The 23,531-nt window shown below is 35.7% G+C and overlaps 1 protein-coding gene across 1 annotated transcript in view; it reads left to right on the forward strand.

The window, feature by feature from the left end:
• Positions 1-16,987: 16,987 nt before the first annotated feature.
• Positions 16,988-23,531, forward strand: part of Cad87A (cadherin-87A) — a 109,210-nt gene continuing 102,666 nt past the window's right edge. The window contains 1 exon segment of the mRNA XM_067132564.1: positions 16,988-17,273. The gene's annotated coding sequence lies outside the window, so the exon portion shown is untranslated.

Raw genomic sequence — 23,531 nt, forward strand, 5'->3', positions numbered from 1 at the left:
TTCTGCAAAGGATATCTATTTCCTTAAGTATAACTTCCTCCAAATAATAATAATAATAATAATAATAATAATAATAATAATAATAATAATAATAATAATAATATAAAAATAATAATAATTTAATAAACTAAATTAACAATATGGTTATAGTAAAGATTCTGCAAAGGATATCACTTAAGTATAACTTCCTCCAAATAATAATAATAATAATAATAATAATAATTATACACTGAAGGATATTTGTTTCCTTAAGTATAGCTTCTTCCAAATACTTGCAGTAACTGAATAATAATTATTATTATTATTTTCTCTTGGTCTTTACGGCTGTTCAAACGAGCAGCCGAGTCTAAGAACAAAATACAGTTTTCTGTATCGGTTCATGAGGCTGTTACTGTAACTACAGGAAAAACTGAAACGTGTTATACAAATACATGAATTCTGCTTGATAAATTCGTGGATAATTTAAAGTTTTTTTTACAGCTTATTAATGATAAAGGAAATTACTTTCAGTAATTAAAAACGTATCAAAACAAATTTATGCTTTGTGCGAAAATTATTAAGTGCAAAAATACGCGTCAGTTACTTCTCATGAAAATATAAAGTACAATAATACGAGTCAGTTACTGCTCATGAAACTATAATATAATGTATTATTTATTATAAGTCTACTGAGCTTTAAAATAATTTTTTTAACTGAGTTTCAGGGTATGGCATTTAAAAATTATGATTCTATTTCATAATGAAACTAAGAAATGAGATAAATAAAACCGAACAACTTCTTTTCCCCTTCTCCAGCTGACTAAACGAGTTCCATTTTCTTTTCCGAAGCGAGCCAGCAGCAGCGGAACAGCAGCAGAACAGCAGGAGCAGCAGGAGGAGGAGGAGGAGGAGGTAGAGGAGGAGGTAGAGGCCAGAGCAGCGGGAGCAGCCCTGGCCCTTATGTGCCCCTATCAAGGTAGTTTTGAGTGTGGCCTCTCTTGCAAGTCTGTCATGTCCACGTAGGTGTAAAACAAACATACGCAGGCATCTACTGCTTTTGTGCTTTCCTTACAGTAGACGGGGGGTTATTTAAATATCATGAAGAAATAATACTCTCAAGGTAAACGACAACCCCCCTAACAAGCAAACGTGTCCAAAATGAAGAAAGTTGTAGAGAAACAGGGGCGCATAAGGCCGGTGGCGACGGCGCGGCAGGGGAAAGGTTCCTCCGGAGAAGGCGTGGTCAAGGCGGAGTCTCCTAGCTCCTTTTTCTTCTTCTTCTTCTCGTCAACAGACTCCTGGCATCCCGGGAGCCGTCGTCCTCCTCCTACCCCTACCCTAACCCACAGCGGTCTCGTGGCATCGACAAGAATGTCTTCTTCTTCTTTCAAATTCTCTAATAGAATTGTTTATCTTATTTGTCAGCAGTTGATGGTGTATCTTACCGCAGGGTCGAGGAGAAATGTTTGTTTGAGGAATATCTATCCTATAATCTTTAAAAGAACGAAAGCACAATGAAAGAACGGAAGAAATATGACGTTTTTAGGCGGCAGATAAAAAAAAAACGAAAGAAATCTGAGGCATTTGAAAATCGCCGGGAAATGACCAACAGTCTTCTAGCGATTTATAAAAATAATCCATCATTTTACTCGAATGTCTTAATAATCTTTTTCCTTTCCTTAGAGAGTGAGAGGTGAGGAAAGTAATCTCTCTCTCTGGGAGTGTAGTGTGTGTTGGTAAGGCGCCTCTCTCTCTCTCTCTCTCTCTCTGTCTCTCTCTCTCTCTCTCTCTCTCTCTTCCTCTCTCACAACCCCCACTGCTCTCTCCCACTGCTGACCATTTTACCTTAACAGCCAATAGGAAGACATAAAACAATTGTTTGATGACGGCCGCGTTCGAACTATTCTTCTGCCTTGTATTACAATAGTATAATATTATAAAATCGATGGAGGCAACAAGGAGCCAGTTTGTCGCTCGGTCTAGGATACTATCGGTCTAGTGATGGGATCATCATCGCCTGATGATAAAACCGAGAACAAATTAAACTGGAAGCTATACGAGAGAGGCGTTTATTTATCAGAGGGGGTTTGGATGGAAGGGAGGAGGGAGAAAGAAGCTGTCTCTCTCATTCCTCCTCCTCCTCCTCCTCCTCCTCCTCACCCTCCCAGTTCTTCTTCCTTACCTGTTTTTCATGGCCGAAAGAAGAAGAGTTTAGGCGAGCGCGGCGGTCCAGCTCGGCGATGCGGGAGACAGGGACGCATAAACTCCGGCCGCTGAACGGACCAATTTCCGTCCGTTACGTTGGGTCCAATACGTTTGACTGTCTCAGGAACAATTTGAACAGAGTTTCATAAATCCGGTCTCTGCGCTGAGCCGAGGTCAATGGGTCGAAAGTGAAGTGCTGTATCACGATCGGGGAGTTCAAACGAGCCGCGGTCTCTCTCTCTCTCTCTCTCTCTCTCTCTCTATGAATATAACTGGAAATTGAATTACTTGTTCACGCTGTCGGTCATTTAAGAATGCAGTTTACTTGCTTAAAACATATGCCACATTTTACTTAAATTTTCATCTATTTATTTATTTATTTATTTATTTATTATTATTTTTTGTTTAATCAATAAGCTATTCTTTCTGTATTTCCTATTACCTTCTGAATAATAATAATAATAATAATAATAATAATAATAATAATAATAATAATAATAATAATAATAATAATCTAACTACCCTGTCTAAAAATCATGAGTTATAGATATTTATTTTAAACATTTTACCCAGAAAACTAAGAAAATGTACAAAAAATCCCTTGGTGGTCTCTCCTTGCTTTTGTATTCCCCGAGTCGTTTAATAACTTCAATCATGCGCCAGTTTAGCCCCCACAATTTTCAAGTAATTTTTCACGGAGTATTAGATAGGAATACTGAATTGCCCACTCCGTCGGCCTTCCTATAATAAATAAAAATCTGTTTTTGATAAATGAAAAATGTAAAATTCAAAAAATGTAAAATTCAAAGACACAACGTTTAACCCGGCGCAAAATGATGCAACCTTTTTTAAGATTCATGAACATCCACGGGACAGGGTGTGTGGCAACCCCTTTCATTCCTTTTACTATTATATTCATTCACATTATCTTTCTTCCATCTTGTTATCTCTCCCTCTCCTAACAATTATTTTTCCTCCTGTTTCACCTTTCAAACCTTAAAGCTCTCAATTTCCATTCCAGCGCTGAATGACCTCATAGGTCCTAGTGTTTGGCCTAAACTCTATATTCCATTCCATTCCTAGCATTCTTAGACTTCTCACATGATTCTAGTATCCACTAAGATCATATATTTAGACGAGAAGACATATCACACATTTTTTCAGACACTTTCACATCAAACCAGTCACCTTACCATCTACAAACTCTAATAAATGCTTCACTTTCGTAACAAATTCATTTTTAATTCCTATAAACAAATACGATACATCCTGAGGAACCTGCCTCTCTACATTGTATGTATGTCAGTGCTGTTAAGAGCTTTCAAAGTTTATGCAAACCATGTACGACTTTCTACTTATACACTCAAAATTCTACCATATCTTCTATAAAAAAAAAAAACACTTGCTCCACACACCATCTATGTTGCCTAATATCATATTGCCTCCCCCATTTCACTCCTGTTTGGTCATTGCTTTAACAGTCTTAACCTCCCTACTGCAACACCTTCCTAGAAGAATATATAGAGCGAGGCCAAAGGCCAAGCACTGGGACCTGTGAGGTCATTCAGCGCTGAAACGGAAATTGACAGTAAAAAGGTTTGAAAGGTTGTAACAGGAGGAAAACTTCATTGTTAGGAGCGGGTAGAAAGTAAGATGGAAGAAAGAGAATATGGACGGAGGGACAGTAAAAGGTGAGCAGGAGCAGAGCTAAATGAAGGGACTTTCTAAAAGTACTAAAGTAATGCCTACAGTGCACCTCATGAGGTGCAGTGACGGCACTAACCTTCTACAGGGTATATACCTTCCCAGTTATCTTGAATAATATTATACGAAGGAACACTTATTCCTCCCACTACTCCTAAGGAACCTTTCCCTTGTCCAAACATAAACTGCGCATTCTGTTCTACCTCTCATTTTTCTTTTAACTCCCAATTCAAAAGGATGATTCAGATCTGGACGTAAGACAAACCTTGACTCGATGATTCACATATATATTCAGACCATCACAAATCGATAAAGGTCACCATTTGAGAGATTCAGATCCTAATACTTTCAGAAACAATCGTCCATACAAAAGTAAGACTCAGGAAACTAGTATCATTATCACACAAACAACAGGAATTGTCAGGTGCGCGTCGGAACTCAGGAATTACTGATGAAATGATTTTGAGAACTATTTCAAAACAAGTCTTCATCTCCATTCCTTACAGGATTAACAAATGCGACTGTTTTCATTAAAAATAAGAATACCGAAAAAACATTCACATGAAAAGCGTTCTCAGCTGAGTAGCTACAACATAATACAAAAATTAACATAAATACAAAGTTATGTCTGGCAAAAAGACATAAGATTTACTGATGCCACAGAAGTACTGTAACAAGACGTGATAATATTGTTTCTAGAAACCTTATACAGAATCTGCAGTAATTGTTAGCCTAATAAACGAAAATCACATCAGACCGAATCCTGCTCAATTTGTTCGAAGGAGATTTCATTGGGAAATTAAAGTATGGAAATTACTCTTGCAAATGTTCTAAGTCTTCCTTATTCTTAATTTTCTAACTGATAAAATCCAGAAGAGATATTTCTATCTGATGGCAAACCTTAGCCGTTGTAGTCATGAAAATAGTTATAAACACTTTTACATTATTATTATTATTATATTATTAAGATGAACACTGACCATATAGAAAAAGCCCACAAAATTCAAGCCTCCAAAGAATATGGTGTCCAATTGTAAAAAGTAACGAAAGGTAAAATGGAAACACAAAAAAAAGAGATCAGTTACTAAAAAATAAAAAAATGAATCAACAACTTATTAAATAAAAATAAATAAATAAATAAATTATTAAAATACAAGGTAACGTATTGCATCTTCGCTTGAAATCCTGAGGTTTACGTAACATTTTGCTTAAAAAAAAAACACGCCTGTGATTCTGTAGACGTGTGGTTTCCAATACAATGACACCACAACATACATCATTAAACACAATCTTTGACGAACGTATTAATGTATTAACAGTATAACATTTAATGCCAACGAATAATACAAACGGAATCGTTTTCGAATTAGGAAGCGGAAGAAAGGGCGAACCCTCGCTTTTATGAAGTCCTGTTCGCTCTTGGGGAATTCGCGCCCGGCCGCCTGATGACGTATTTAATGTGTGCCGCGCCGTAACCGGTGGGCGGAGCCTGGGTGGAGCCGAGGCGTGTTTACGTTCCAATAACTTTCACAATGGCGGTCCCGAAACCCTAATCTGGGTTAAGATATTCGAATAAAATGGGTATTCGCGCGCTTATTATACAATCTCTCAAATCATGAATTAAATGTTTGATTTCTTAATAGAAAAAGGATTATTTTAATATATAATTTATCTGTTATATCCCATTGAAACGTTACATACGGCTGTTTATTTTCCGAGTAGAATCAAAATCTGGGTTGTATTTCATCCAAAAAGGCTTTTCTCGCAATGAATATAGAACCAGTTACTGTCTTTTAGCTTTAGATATTTTCTGCATATATTATTGAATTCATTCATACAAATTAAGATAGAAAAGCGCCATTGAAAATTACGAAAATCACGTATTAAACTGTAAATATGACTTAATTTGATATAGTCTATCATATGATTAATACCTCCGTTTTCTCTGAAGACTTACGTTTTCTTCTTAATGAGTACCGGCTGGTTTTCGCCTCTTATGATCGTCTGTTGACAGGGAGCGCAATCTCTCGACAAGTTTTCCGTTCTTTGACGAGAAGCGTAGCGTGAGTGAGTGCGGGGAGAGAGAGAGAGAGAGAGAGAGAGAGAGAGAGAGAGAGAGAGGAGGGAGAGGGAGAGAGAGAGAGAGAGAGAGAGTCGGTAGGAAGGAAGGAAGCACGGTTCTCCTCACTACATAGTAAGCTAGATTATACAGTATTTCTTTTTACCATTTTCATTCTAAATGTCAATTGATTTTTTGCTAAATTATTTTGATAGATATTGGCAAAATGACCTTGGGCAAAACGACAGCAAAAATTCACTCCCCATTTTATTTTACTTTATACTACATGAATATGAATTATTTATTATAATTGTTTTATCGCTTGTTACCGCTGAAGATTTTATGTTAAACATTTTTAATGTCTTCACGTCTAAATATCAAGGATTTTTTTTACACGTACAAGATGAATTACTTAATTAAAGCGAAGACGAGTAGTTTTTCAGAAGCATCTGTCTGTAGAAATAAGACCTATTTGAGGATATTTTATCGAATCTTTTTAAAAAAAACGCAAATGATTCAGTGATTCCACCCACCGGGTACCCCAAGGTTATTTACCCTAATTGCCTAGAAATGAGGATTAAATTAACACATCTTGATTTCATTCAGTCTTGAACACTGTAAGTTAATTATTGACTTTCTCTTGCATAAAGCGAGTGTTCAGGAGTAATGGCAACTGCCAAAATATGTAAGGTTTCCCGTGATAATTTCATTTTTTAGGACAATGGATGTATGTAGGCCTACACGTAGATGCTACGCCGTGGCATACGAAGATGGGTCGTGAATGGAACGTGGAATGTCTGGCGTTTCCAGATAATACAGTATTGACTGGGGATAATGAAGAGAAACCACAGAGATTGGCGAAACTTTGAAGGTGTCTGTACAGGGAATAGGTTCAAAGAAAACGTCAAGCGGAAGTGATTTTATGAGCGTAAGTCTATAAGGAGCATGAATATGGAACAGTGAATATCAATATGGACAGTTAAAGACCGGAAGTATAGCAGATTCTTATAAGTATTTGGGAGTTATTAGATATGTTTGTATGTGAGAAGAGGGAGGTCACAGAATAGAGAGAGCAAGAGGCTGACTGGGAGGAAAATTAGTGTTTACAAAAGATTTTATTTGTCACTGACACGTCGAGAATTACTGTACCGCTCTCACTCGGATTTATTTATTACCCCACAGTCTGTAGTGTAGATTTCCCACAGTCTATAGTGAAGATTTCCCACAGTCCATAGTGAAGACTTTCTCGTTGTGTGTTTGTTCCCTTTAAATCCTCAAATTCAGTGTTTTCTTTAATTCTTCGTAATTTCTTCTCTTTAGAGAGGGATGGCTCTAGATTTTGATAACTTTCTGGTACTCAGCAAGACTTTTTTAGGATGAGGTTGCTAGCCCTCCCAACCCCCCCCACTTACTCCCCACCCCACTGAGACAAGAGACCAGCACTTATGCATATATATATGTGAGACGAAGCCTTTCATGAAAGCATTTTTTTCAATTCATGAACTGTGCATTTTGTATAATCGACTCAATCCCCTGCAATTGTCAAACTAACTTTCTGTAGCTATCATTAAGTATCAACTATGCGAGCAAATGGCAAAATATTCTTCATACAGGTATTACTTTATCTTCCATACTCTCTGACATATGTTTGTACTAATTATTAACTGACAAATATCTAACTGAAATTCCTATGTAGCTGAAATTCAGCTGAACAATGGGTTTGTATCTAATTCAATTTGATGCACCGGGTTCTCGTTGTTTTGCGTTCATTGAATGTTGCATTATGAACTGAATTGAATTGAATTTAGGCCAAAGACCAAGCACTGGGAACTATGAGGTCATTCAGCGCTGAAAGGGAAATTGACAGTAGAAGGTTTGAAAAGTGTGACGGGAGTTAAACCTCGCAGTTGCACTATGAATCAATTGTTAGGAGAGGGTGGAAGGTAAGATGATGAAAGGAGGTACAGTAAAAGGAATGAGCCGGCTAATGTATATATAATTTTTCCATGCGAATTTTTTGTAGCTTCAAGAGGTGTTGAATATTTAAGGATATTTTCTTAAAGTGTTCTTGTAAGGCCGTGTGCGAGTTCTCGATATCCTAATTGTCATATCACGTGTTATCAAGTATTTTACTATAGCTCTTGTAGTTATCGTTTTATAATTCTTATCGTCTTCAACAATAGGCCTATCATGGTCGTTAATCATCGGTCTAGTCACTGGGCCTCTTACCGTAGATTCTTTTGTTATTACCGCAGTTGAAATCAATATTTCAAAAATTATTCTTTTGCTTTTATCGTTTTGCTTTCATTCATAGGATTTATTATTTCAGTTACATCCTGGATGTTCATATCATATCACAGAAGGCTAAAACAAAACAGTTTTAATATTTAAAAGAAGCAAGTGTGTGTCGACAGTCAAAATAAGTCGAAAGAACTGATGAGTCTAGGCCGGCGAAGGCGGACTCCATTTGAGCCGCCGAACCAAAACAAACCGTGGCGCAGCCCGAACAACTAGGCTTATGTGTCGCTGTTGCCGCGGAGCGATGAATGGTCGGAAAGCAGATAATACCCCTCCATTTGGAAACGTGACGCGACGACACACCACACCACAAGACGCAGCAGCCCCAGAAAAGAAGCAGCACTAAAGCGACCAAAAACAACAAACAAACTTTTTAAGAGGATTATTTTTCCGATTCTTTTGCGAGGTCTTTCATTCACGAGTTCCCCAACTTGACGAAGCTTCGTTTAACGTTAACAAATCGGGTATTTTTTACGCCTGGAAAATCATCACACGATTCGGAAATGTTTTGGTCCGCTTTGAAAACAGACGAAAAACGCGCGCGAATCGAGACGAGAGAGAGCGCTCTGCCGTCCCCACCCCGCGCCACCCGGCAGCTTTTTTTTCTCAGAACTTTTTTTTTTTATCATAGAAAAAACTTCAAACAAAGCGCGGGACCCCTCATCGAAAAGTAGAGAGTAGTCAATCCCACACCATAGATCCCGGCGGGAGAGGCGAAGTTTTGACTATAGTCCGAAATATATGTAGATATTTTCTATATTATTTTATAGAAATATGTATACTATTTCAATACCTTTTCTCTACAGGACTTCATAAGGCGCTTCGTTGCTCTGGGTTGCAGACCTTTAGTGTTTTTGCCATGAGGCAAGCTGCCAGCAACAGTGGCAAAGACACTCTACACACACTCTCTCTCACTCACTCGCATGTCTCAGTTGTGTGTGCGTGCGTATGTATGTTCTGACGCACGCCAAAGGGAACCAGCCTGTCCGTTCGAGGAGTTCTGGAAAATGAAAGAAAAATGTCGAGAAAGATCTTCGTCAGGTGGGAGTCAACTGTAAACATAAACATAATTACAAGTCAATAATTCATATATATATATATATATACATATAAATATATATATATATATATATATATATATATACATATAAATATATATATATATATATATATATATATATATATATATATATATATACTGTCACAAGACAATAAAAAAAACCTGCTTTAAAACTTTTACGGATCACTTTGATTCATATTATCAATTAATTACGATTTGCTGATAATGCCAAGGTAAATAAACAGATAAATAAAAAAATGAACGCATAAATATATAAATAAATACATTGCAAGGACCTTAATAAAACGATGATATGCATCTGATAATTTTCAACAATAGGAGAAAGTAATACATGCATTTGCATAACAAATTATGCACGAACTTTTTCATATATTGATAAAAAGTGATGAACGTTTTAATATTAAAACATATTTGCGTATTTGAATAAGGTCTGTATTTGCATAAATTAAATACAAAGCGCTTAAAAATTCCCTGATATATACCTATATATATATATATATATATATATATACATACACGTGTGTCATTAACAGTACATTTCAAAAACTACATAATGTACGTAAGCGCCTCCTTCGTATCTTATCCTTCATAGATCGCTTGTAACTCACAGAAATAGCAAAGAATTTCACTGCAACTCCGTTACAAACATACATACAAAATACAGGACTGTTCTTACTATCACATCAAAACATTAATGAATACGAAAAAGCTAATGAGTAGTTCTAAAGTACAGTATTTGGCGTAAAACTAGAGAAAAATAATCCTGACGAATTTGCCGTAAGGCGAGCGGACGACTCGCATTTATGAACTGCTGTTGGCCAGTACGACTCGGCAGTGTCGCTTCCGCGTCCTTAACGACTTGCGCGACCATGAAATTTGAGAGACTGTTTCCCAAAACACGAATAAAAAAACGCTTCTTTTACTTGTTTTGCCTTTTTCGTCCATTTTCGGGAACAGCTATAAAGGGGGCGTGGCTACTCTGAAATCTGAGAGACGCCGATCCCCAAAAACAAATAAAAAAGATTTTCTTTTACTTATTTTTGCCATTTTTCGCCCATTGTCGGGACCAGCAGTTCAGACTAAGCAGAAACGCACGCCAAAATTCTCTTAAAAGCTCCGGAAAAAAAAAAAAACGTTTGGAATAAGCAGAAAACGTAATTACACGACCGTTTTCGGTAACGTCATCTCACACAACATCGAAGATTAAAAAAGGTCATATGTCTTTCAGGGTGCCTGGCTACATTGCCCTATATAATATATATATAATAAGGAAAACAGCGTTGCAATTACATTTATCAAAAGGTAAAGACGATTTCTTTGTTTGTGTTGTATGTAGTAGCCTACGGGAATGGAATAAATACTTATATTTAAAGTTTGTCTGTTATCTGTAAAGTAATATTATATAGTAGTGGTCATGACAATTATTTCTGTAGAAGAGCACGATTAAAAAAAATAACGCAGGTTTAAAGACAGTTTGTTCCAGTTTTTTTAAATTGATAAGTATTTCTCTTTTTCTATTTTTGTAGCAGAAGTTTTTATATATATATATATATATATATATATATATATATATATATATATATATATAATAATAAATAAATAAATAATATTGAGACCAGGAAGAACATTCTTTATTATGCGAGCTTTCGAGGTATAAAACTTCATCATCAGGCTGAAAAAAACCGACAGGATGAGAATCAATGAAATTACAATAAAATGGTGTCATAATAAATCCTCAATACAAAATACTAGCCAGTTATATAAAATGAACAAGTAAATACAAACTAAAAGGGCAGAGACGTAAAATAGCAAGAAAATTAAAGCAGACACAAACCTAAAAATATGAAAATAAAAACAGGGTGAAATGTAAACAAATACCACTCACAAGTAAAATATTTAACTGACCCAATTGTTTACCTACTGAAATTACACGACAGCTAGTTGAATACCAGACGAGTTGTTGTTCAATTCCAGTTTCATCTTTTTAGTAACCAGCGACTCTGAAATCAAAGGTCCAGTCTATTTGAACAAAAGACCCAGTACCTGAAAATCCAGTCCCAGTGAAAGATGGTCCTGTGCTAAACTATGTCTCTCTAATGGCAGAAAAGGGTGGTTCTAATAGAAAGACCTCTGTGTTCAAAATTCTGTCTGAGCCAGCAGGAACTGGATCCACGTATCATGAACCCACACTGCAGAACAAGTGAACAAGTAAACGACACCCAGGAATTAAGGTCCACAGGCAGAGTATATAGGCTTCTCCCTCCAAAAGTGATCTTATAGTAAAGGATTACCAGAAAACAAACCGGAAACTAATTTGAAACAATGCTTAAGTATTTCGTGTAACTTTTTTCCGGACCACATAGCTACTATGACAAGGTAAAGCAATTTAATGTACTTTACATCTTTACTAGCAGCTGCTATTACGGTCTGGAGACAAAACTTTTCATTTAAAAATATTTTCAGAACTTTGTAAATACAAAAATAGGATATGAGTTTTTTCAGAAAAATAATTCTGGAAAACCATATCTGATGAAACAAATTAAAATCAAAACAAACATTTGGCTCTATTTATCAAAGTGCGTATTGAGTTCATCTTATACAACTTTGGAAAAACTGAGGTAATTCAATCCCAAGCCAGTAAAGTATTTTCCTATAAACAGAGGGTCTCAAATTGGCCACTATTTCTGTATACCTGTACATCAAAAAATAACAACTTATTATCTGTTCCCGTCACAAGCAAAAGAAATGTTAGGGTGACGAGAATTGAAATATTCAAAAAACAAACCAACATGATAATTCCTTAAACACCATGTACTCACTATGTATACCCTTATATTCTATATATATATATATATATATATATATATATATATATATATATATATATATATATATATATATATATATATATATATAGATATAGATATAGGTGTGTGTGTGTGTGTGTACCCTAACAAGTTTTACCTTTAGTTTTCTATGACATCAAGAGAATGTCTTAGAGAAACCAAGACAAAAAGTGGTGAGAATTATACCTGTATTTCACCTATCTGTAAACTCATTTATCCGTCTATCTATCTACACATCTGTCTATTTATAGAACTATCTACCTATATATACGGTCACTGATGTATATTCATACACAAAGCAAACTCAGCCAATGATTACAAAATACCATGCAAATAACGTTAATACTGCCTTTAACATATGTCACTAGATGAGAACGAGAACTGCTATTTGAAATCTACACTTTTATCAGAGTTCAGGATTGTCGTGTCAACTGGATATAGGATTTACCTGCTTTTATAAATTTACAAATTAATGCTAACAGAGATTCGTCAGATAACACCCTTCTTTAATTTTCATAGGCATGGCACCAAAGAATGTTAACATTCCAGTTTTCTTTATTCCTTCTCCTACTAAGCCACAACCTACCACTATCGACTGACTGTCAGATACACAATCCCTTACTTACATCAACAGAGGCACGACTAACTTGCAAGTAACTAATCCACAACAGTGTCTAATATGGTATGTTAGTGAATTTTCATGAATGATTAATTAAAGTACAAGTGCTAGCCATTAGTTTTTTTTCGGCATTTTTTACTTGTAATGAAGTCCGGTACTCACTATGTATACCCTTATATTTCTATCATATTTTATTCATCCAGGGCGTAAGGGAAGAGTTATATATATATCTTTTCTCCTACTGCTGTTTTTACCATCGTGAATGCAAAAGGTTCATCATTGTTGTAACTGGTTTTAATTAAACTAATATGTATATATGTATCTATATTGTGTGTATATATCTCTATATATATATATATATCACATTTATTTAGAAAATAGGTTCCTGCCTGTAATTTGTTTGGTTTATACGTAACTACCTAATATATATATATATATATATATATATATCTATAATAAATGACAACACCAACCCAACAGCTTGGAATCCCTTCTCTACGACACACACGTACCACCAATGAATGTAATAAAGAATATAAAAAGCAACGTAGAATAATAACATGGACTTACGGTTACAGAATATAATAATTTACAGAAGAGATGTTGAACGTCAGTTCTACACAACAGTAAATATTAAGATACCCCAATGATCAAAAGGACGATAACAAAATTTGTAACTTATTCAAGAGGAAGTTTCAAGTGTCACTTAGTACATGTTCTAGTCGCCAACAGATGGCGTTGTATGCCAGAGAGCGCGCTGACGGAACTCCTGTTTCCTCTATGTGTAGGGGGTTTCAGAGAGGGAGGGAGGGACGGGGCTAAACAGTAGTATCATCATAATGACGTTAAAAATGACAGATTGAGCATCATCGGATGTATAATTGCTAAGAAATAATGACAGAGAGAAAGAGAGAGCAACAAGTAACATCAACAACGTCTAATGACAGCCGAGCATTACAGATAAAATTAGAGGAAAACAAACAAATGTTAAGTATCCACCAAATTTAACTGTAACAAGTTAGCACAAAATCTGTTTTATTCACTATAACATAACACTACTAAATAACTGACACTTTAGTGTTATCCTTAAACCACTCCCACAAACCTCTTTTCTGTCTCATCTATAAGCAAGTGGATGGAACTGCACTTTACATCTTCTTTATGTCTTCCTCTTGCTGAATGTTGATGTATGTACGTCATAACTGTGGATCTTTGTGCTAATTGATTCCAGGCCTAGAAGTAAACAGAAACGTGTTTTTGCGATCTGGTTGAATGCAATACATGAAGAGGCTCTATTTTCACATTTCTCTTGTTCAGACCAGAAAATGTTCACACTTCTATTAGTGGCCTAGGCTCTTCGGTCTAGGCGAACCATTTTCCACCCTCTTACAATGAATTCGTTATCTCTTTGGCCTTCTTTGAATCACTTTTTTTAGCGCTAGCCATCAAGTAGTACTAGGCTTAGCCAGCTTCATGCAGGTACAGGCTCAAATTCCTAGGGCTATTGAAATTGCTAGGCCTAGAACAGTCACCAGACGTGACATTTCTACAGATTCTTTTTATTATAGAGTAAGCTTATGAGCGTACTGTTTCAACGTCTCTCACCCTCTTCATATCAACAGATTTGGATTTGATTTGTGTTACAGACAATTCGAGGATTTACCGAGGTTGCATATAAACTGTATTTGAATTTCGCCTTTTCTTTTGCTATATTACCTTCTTGCTTGTGTTTTCCTGGGGTTAGGCCTAAACTTTTTTCCTCTTTTCTTGAGGTTTATGTTAAACTCACGCAAGAGTCTGACTGTCCTGTAGACCTCTGCTTATGAAAAACATGAAATTGTTTAGGCAAAAAAGCTTGCCGTTATAACAGAACGGCTGATTCATATTTCTAGGTCATACTGCGGTGGAGACAGAATACTCGACGACATTGGTCACAGCTAAGCGTAGTAACAGCGTTCAGCAATACCTTCGAAGTCCAATGAGATTTTTTTTCTTTTGTATATTGGCGAAATGTGTTCTTCCACGGTCAAAGTTTGCACCTTTACGAAAGTTGAAAGAAATATGACAGTTATTTGACAGGTAAAAATATTAACGATCTATTGTTATATTATTCGTGTGGCTTATGCCCTTTTGTTTTAATGATTTCCTACTGACTAAATATTCTAGAAGATTATAACTTGGAAGGCAATTAGTATATAAGTGAATGATCGCGATATGCTCGGTAGTCAGGCCAAATTAAATTACCGTCTTGATCACTTGAACGCTCAAGACGCCTTACACCGCTAGCTGTACGATGCCTGATGCTGCAGTGATAGTTTTATTTTTTTTCTATTTGCTGAGATTCCGTTGAGGAAGTTTACTTAATGAAATATTTCCTGTTCATGAATGAATCTAATTAGAGAATATTTAAAAGAATAACACCAAAATATTGTTGTAGTCGATGTAGAAAAATGATTAATAAATTCAGAAAGCTGCAACTTCATGACGTCACGCGCCTCCATTCTTCCCTCTCTTCCGCAAACACGATTTTGTGGCTGTATCATCATTGCAAATTGTCGAGGTCTGGGAATCGCATGCGAGTGTGTTGAAAGCTTTCGTGTTATAATAAAACTGAAACAAACACTTTTAAAAGCGAATAATGTGCTTGAAATAACCGGTGGGTTTCTAATATCATTATTATAAGAGTATGAAATTATGCACAAATGACATCACATGCTTCGATCGACGAAAACACTGGCGTAGTACCTGCCTAATATCTTTCAGAAATATATAAATTTAGGTTTGTTGGCGATAAGGTCTGAATGAAGATTCAATTATATTGAACGTCAAATTAACGAGAGGCCATATTTTAAAAATATAACATCCTGAATCGTGCAAAGTAAAGGCTAACTGATATCGGCGAAGTGGCCATTTGAGCAGGTAGACATGTGTACCGGGATTTGAGAACCCCACTTAGCATGCCAGTGGCTGGACCAATCAGAATTTAGAATGCGCCACAATATTAGCAAAGTAAATGCTGAATGGTTATTTCCAGGGATTTGACTGAAGAAATCAGGAAAGAGAGAAAAGGGAATGAGAATGATGAAAGCTAAACTCAAGACGATAAATTAAAGAAAAAGAAATCCAGCAGTTTTGTTGGTATTTGTACTTACTTAACTGGAGTGGGTCTTGAATTCTGGTGTGGATTAATGACTACCCTTATTATAAAACATTCACTTCTAATGAAATCATGTCATGATATTTTTAAACTGTTACCTGGATAGTAAGGACTATCAGAAAACCAAAATGTTTTTAGACCGATGCTAGTATTATTAGACATAATCTTCCATGCAGTACGTAGATTTGTGTTACATTATCGTTATATTTGATAATTTGGTAATCCTTTTATAATATTTTAACTATAAAGATTTTCATAGATAAAATCAAAGGCAAAGTGGTTATATTTAATTTATTTGACATAGACTAATTAGCACAAAACTAACATCAGTGTAAAGCCTCTTGTCATTGTTTGTAAGGTACATAGATTCATTAAGAGCCGCCCTCCAATATCCTTGAGTAAATGCCTTTCTAAGTATTCATGTCTTTTTGACCTCTCAAGAATAAGATAGATCAGACCGAGATGTTTCAGGCTTCCTTCAAGGCGCCTCACGACCTGGGGTATAACTGTCCAATTCAGCATTTCTCATCATATTTTGCAAGAATTGCCTATCAATTCTCTAATTTACGACGCTTACGTGGCCATTTTCAAGCTTCGTTTTGGCCGGGAAAGTGATTAGGCCTAGGCGGCCGTGGCACCGACAACCACGGTGTTAAGACAATTGGCTTTCTTATGGGTTTTGAAAATATGTAAAACTTTTATTGTGTCGGCAACTTAGAGCAGGTGGAATAGAAGAGAAAGGGGAGGGAGGGAGTCAGGTAAAGGGAAGTGGGTGCGAGAGAGGGGGGGACAAGGTATTCGTCTATGCAAGATGGAAGAATGAGTAGCTAAGATTTACGTCCCTTCCACTTTATTGCGCGGGTAAAACGACTTAGTTGTCGAAACCTGCTACACCTATGCATCTGTGCAAACATAAAATACACTCTTCATTATACAGGATACACGAATATTGCCTGGAAATGTAAATATGCGGTCTTAAGGTCCGCCGAGATAGCGACATCTGGCAATTAGCCAATCGCCTGCAGGTATCGGTCTAAAAGCTTCAAGAATTCAGTGGGGTCAAAGCCATCGTAGCGAGTGGTCGGAGCACGCGTCAGTTCGGAGACGAACACCATCATGTATTCTTGAAAAGTGAACCGATTTCCCGTGCTGTGGTGAGTGTGAGAGTGCATTTGGAGTGAGTGAGTGTACGACGCGTCGAAAAGGAACTATGTGCGAGTGAATAAATAAGTGATCTAGACCAGTTCCCGTGGATTCTATCGAGAGATTTCAACGACTCGGCGAGGAGGAAGAAGAAGAATTTTCTGGGGTTCGCCGTCACTCAGGTAGGTGGGATGGGCCCACAAAGATACCCATTTACGCGTCCCTTAAAGTCCCTGGGCTTTTTATCGAGAGAAATCCTGGGTATACAATAACCTCTGCACCAGATGAAGGTGGTTTTAGGTTCAGGCAACAAGATTCTCCTTTTCTTTTAAGGCATTGACCCCCTTAATAGGAAAGGCTCCCAGGATATAGAAGTATGCTAGCGGATTCCTCACATTTTTTTTTTTTTATTCCACGAGGCAAGATTATAGTCAACTTTCTAAAATGTTCGTAGGGCAAAGTTTACGCCTTTTTTCCGTTGGATTATATATTAATATAATAAGGGATACATAAATTGTGTATTCGTAAGTGAATCTATTGCTAAAAATATTGTTGGTTTTAGTTCTTGGACTCATAATCATTTGGGATGATATCTGTCACGCCTAAATATAGCCTGATGCTCTAAAACATTTATTTAAATAACAATGTTAGAACGTTCATCCATCTGAAAGGTCACTATAGAGTTTACTTATATCACAAATTGTATATTTAATTCTTTAAATATGCTAAAAATACAAAACAGAGTTGCCTTTTTATTTATTTTTTATTATTAAATGTTAAAATTTTAACGATTACGTTGTGTGTTAGACGTACATCGTTGTTTAAATATCTCTTTATATTGAGATTGAGAGAGAGAGAGAGAGAGAGAGAGAGAGAGAGAGAGAGAGAGAGAGAACCTTTCCCCCGGGCATATATTGAAAACCAAATTGATTTCCTACTGTCACAGATAAGTCCCCAGTACTGCTGCGTGTTAAAAACTTAATATTTCAACCAGCGGCCTTTACGTAAGCCATTCCCAGACTCCATAGCAACTAAATTAACATTTATTTTTAACAATATTTTTCACGTTGGCCTCAGGACAGAAAAATTACCAGTGTCACGGTCATCTATAGCTAATTGCTGAACCTCATAGGTAAAAACTACTGTACCTATACACTGCTGTGTATAGGTGTGGAAGTTTTGGTATAATGGTGGGCAATCATGCTTGTAATTGTAACTCAACTAGTCGCAATACCAAGACACGTTCTGTTATAATCCATTGTGTCTGTTGACCTGAATTTGAGAATGACATAGGACTAGAAACTGTATTGGTCTATCTAAATATCTATCTATCTATCCATCTATCTCTATCTATCTATATGTATGTGTGTGTGTGAGAGAGAGAGAGAGAGATCATTTTCAGGTTTACTGAGCTAGGCTTATGTACTATTTTTGCTTAGGCTCATGAAAGACTTAGCCTTGGAAATTTCGATATGTTCTGTCTGTCAGAGAAACCCTTTCATATTTCAAGGCGGAAGGAGAAATCTATTAATGATTTTGTACTTATAATCATTGCAAGTTTCCGCTGTACCAATACCACGAAATAGAAGTTTAATTCAAATAAGTAGTTAAGGTCTTTTTTGTAACAAACGCCTTCGTGCAGGATTAGGCCTATATCTGTATTAATACCATTGAAAGCACACATACACATTCATATACATATATATATATATATATATATATATATATATATATATATATATATATATATATATATGTGTGTGTGTGTGTGTGTGTGTGTGTGTGTGTGTGTGTGTGTGTGTGAAGGAGAGGACCTCAGCATGTCGTTTCCCTGTCAAGTTGTAGTTTACGGAGAAGAAGCAACGTAATGGTCACTCAGACATTTATGCTTCGGCTCTAGAATCGTGAACAAATTCCACCCTTTGCTCCTCTTCCATATCATTAGCTGCTTCATACACCTTTACAAAGGGCTCATCAATAGTGCACTGAACCTCTTACACACTACCATTCACCTCCATCATACACTTACTGCGGAGCTCCCTGGATATTTACTAGGTCCAATAACCCTTGCAATCGGTGTATCTATCTCTTCCTAGGTCTAAATTCTGTATATATTTTTTTAAATTATAGCACTCGATTGTTTGAACATGGCCTAATCACCTCAAAATATCTTTACTTATCCTTTCACCAACACTAGGCCTAACCCTTTTTTCCAGTCCCGTATATCTGGCACTCGCTGGGCCGGAGTTCAGTTCCCCGGCCGGCTGATGAAGAGTTAGAGGAATTTAATTCTGGTTATAGAAATTCCTTTCTCACTATAATGTGGTTCGGATTCCACAATAAGCAACAGGTCCCGTTGCTAAGTAACCAGTTGGTTCTTAGCCACGTAAAATAAGTCTAATCCTTCGGGCCAGCCCTAGGAGAGCTGTTAATCAGCTCAGTGGTCTGGTAAAACTAAGGTACACTTAACTTCTCACCCTCTCACGGCGTCAGTGACCCTGGTAGTTGTGACTCCAGATAACCCACAATTAATCAATCTCACCCTCTCAATTGTTCTTACTCACGGGTATAATAAGCAAACAATTCCTGTCTTCTGCTTCATCCTTTTTTCTTTCGTTCAACATCCACACTTCGCTTCCATACAGGAGAGTTGGCTCTACATTCTCTTCATATGATCCTACATGGGCTTCCCCATAGACACTTATTCTGTGACTCACTTCTCTCATCTTATCACCATCCGTTAATTTTACTCTCAAATCCGCTTGCGAATCTGCTGCTCTCATTCATCCATCGTCCATACTTAGATTCATTGCTCCGAGTTCATGGTTTCCAGATTTCCACATAACCTTAGTCTTGCATTTACTCTCAGCTTTCTCCTTATGCAAAGACTTTCAGTTTTTTCTCAAGTTTCTGCAGCTTGTTTTCACTGTACCCAGTCGGCACTTTCTCCTTACGAAAAATTTTCAGGCTTTTTCAACCTTCTTTTCGTAAGTTTCTGCTACTTGTTTTCGTTATCACCTTATCAGCATTGTATCTGCTGTAATCACCAGCCATTCCACACCTGATTCATGACCACTTTACTTATCTCACAACTTTGCAACCACTTCTACTGTCCTTTCTTTTCCACAGTGACGATTGCTTTCGAGAACTTGTATCCAATACCGTACATTCTCAGTGAGAGAAAGGTAAGGAAAGAAATGTATGTCATGCATTGTGGAAAATGTTGGGAATGTGCATATAGTGGAAAGGTAACTCTAGTATTATTTACATACATAACAAATTTAAAGGTTAAAATGGTAAGGTGAATAAAGGTTTATAGTCTCTTGGAAAGAGTAGAGGCCAGAAGCGTTTATGATTTGAAAGGCTGAGAGAAAAGAGTACGTGGAGACACGACAGGCGTTGGTTAAAGTTACGGAAGAGTTTTTGGAACAGAGTGGTCCTAATATCCAGGAAATACTTTTTACAAAAAAAAAAAAAAGAGAATAGCAAGTTTCTGATTTATCCGGAAGCACCTTCAATCACTGGAAACGGATCATTGTTAAATATACGAGTATATTAATACCTGGTAATTTATATACAAGAAAGGAGTCTTTGAGTTTCCGATTTACCCTGAAGCACCTGCAATAGCTGAAATTGGATCAGTGTTAAATATACAAGTATATATTTATCCCTGGTAACTTTATTTTTCATGACGTTTTCTCTCTTCTTTTTCCAATATTTAACAGTTCCAGTTCCTGAAGCCTTCTTTACTTGGGTTACCAACCTACACTATGTCATCTACTAGTTTCAATATATATATATATATATATATATATATATATAGAAGATATATATATATATATATATATGCCTATATATATATATATATATATATATATATATATAATATATATATATATATATATATATATATGTTCTTCACGTATTTATTTGTGATTGTTTGTGTTTATTGAGTGTGTATTCGCGTCTACTAAACGAGTTTCTGTTTATGCAAGTGTCTAAATGAGGTAAGTCAATGTCCCCTTTATTTCTTCAGGTTACCTTTATTTTTGTCAAGTTACCTGTTTAACAGGTTGATTTTTCTCTCTCTTATTATTTCGGTTTCTCAGAAGCGAACGCTTACAAGCACAAAGACCCCAGTCAAGCGGAGATATGTTAATCCTCATTCTTGTTTTATTTGTATTGTTAATTTAATTAAATTTATGGCAAATATTACTTAACATGTATGTACATCTGTTATTATTATTATTATTATTATTATTATTATTATTATTATTATTATTATTTTTAGTGTCACAAAAGTATGGGATAAATCATATGGACACGTGTATTTCCTAATTCTTGTTTTATTTTTATTGTTACTTTGAATTTATAGTAATATTATTGCTGCACAAGTATGTACGTCTGTTATTATTATTATTATTATTATTATTATTATTATTATTATTTATTAATACAAATATTATGTGACAAATTTCCACCTACTGTAAAGAATCTATTTTAAATACCACAAAATCATCATTGCTTTAAAGATATTGTAATACAACATTTACAAAGGGGAAACCCCATAAAATCCCCATGATATATGTAATGTATAAGCGTAATTAATTCCTTTGTGAGAGCATTAGTTATGAGAGAGAGAGAGAGAGAGAGAGAGTGGTTTAGGTGATTCTGAAATACATTTAGAAGAGTGTTCAGCGGCGTAAGCCCAGCTGAAATGTAACAAAGCTAGATATCCGATACATAAATGATGTTGATGAAAGGCATAAAATGTTTGGTTTAGTACTTTTGTACTGTAAGGATTCAATATTTAAGTACTTACCCCCAGTATTTTTGTCTATTATACAGTTGAATTCAACGGTACGTCCCAAAAGTGAATTGCAAACTTTATGGTATACCATATTTGAAATGTAAACATAAAATTTACAAAATATAATTACGTAACTTTGTCTACAGTATATTCGAATCTACTTTGTTATAAAATGAGTTTATTCCAAAGCATTTTTTGGAATATTTTTGAAGAGAAATTTGTTTTTAAAGTGACCTTCCTTTGGGGATTTACTTCCATAAAAAAGTTATTTTCAAACCTCAAAAATTTATTTCCAGAACTTAAGGAGTTATTTTCAGACCTTTGTATTGTCTCCTCCCGATTTTGTGTTCACAAAAAAAAAAAAAAAAAAAATCCAAACTACGGTATCACTTTTTTCGAGGAATATGAAGATTTCTTTAAAATGCATTTTGTTGCTCTGACCTTTAACTGAGTTTACCAAGTTCTTTGGCAAGGCTTCTGTGTGTGTGTTTCTGCTGAGCACTTTAGACGCGTTTTGTTAGCTTCTATAGGTGTGCTTCGGTAGGCGTGGTCAGTATATTGATAGCTGATAGTTAGTTTGCTCTAGAGGGTCGCTGGTGGAGTGTTAAGGGCTTGGTAAGTGTCAGAAAATGCTTTGCTGTATATATATATGTATATATATATATATATATATATATATATATATATATATTATATATATATATATATATATATATATATATGTGTGTGTGTGTGTGTGTATGTGTGCGTGTGTGTGTGTAACAAAAGAAAAAAGTACTTTGCCTTTCCTAGCGCCGACTGCATACCATATCTTTGTTATTTTACGAATTAATATCACCATTTTAAAAATAACTGTTTTTAATAATAGAAGTAATGTCATTACCGGTGAGATTATAGATAACGGTGATGTAGCTGGTGCTAAGAAGTTGTTATGATTTATAGCCGAACCTTCATAAATAAAAGATGAGATTTGACTAGTTTTACGAGCAGGTTTTATGAGTCTTGTTTCTGTTGATGGATCCAAGGCAAAATACGGTGTATACTCTTTTAGTAATATGGTGCTAAAGTTGTGTCATTTAATTAATTAAAGCATATAAGCTTTTGGTAAATATCGCTACAGTTAGCAAATTTTAGTTATATGATCCCTAATTTGAAAGCACGAAAAGAAGCCAAAAATAACTTTCACCCTTCTTTGTAATATGTTTATGTATCGATATATTCATATTAAGAAGCTACACAAAGATTATTGACTGATATTAGTCAAATAAGAAAAAATTATAATTGCGGCATCTTTGATCTTGACCTTGGTAAGATAATGAAGTCTTCCTGCATAATTGACATCATAAAGCGTCTTCCTCCATTTTAATGACAGTGGAGAAAATCTTCCTGTATAATAAGTGTGGAACAAAAGCTGTTGGCGTTACGTGATGTAACGCACCTGACCGGCAATCGTATCGAAAATGATAATAATTTACTCTTTTTTTCAGTGATATGAGAAGTGGCAACCCGGTCATTTTCAGCGCGGGTGATTTCGACGAAGTGTCCCAAAAATTTCGTCTCCGTTTTTTGTTTTGTTCGTTTTGAAAACTGTAGTATCGTCTCCCTTCGTATTTTATACAAATAGAGAATT

This window comes from Macrobrachium rosenbergii, chromosome 31 (assembly GCF_040412425.1).
Source record: "Macrobrachium rosenbergii isolate ZJJX-2024 chromosome 31, ASM4041242v1, whole genome shotgun sequence".
Taxonomy (NCBI): domain Eukaryota; kingdom Metazoa; phylum Arthropoda; class Malacostraca; order Decapoda; family Palaemonidae; genus Macrobrachium; species Macrobrachium rosenbergii.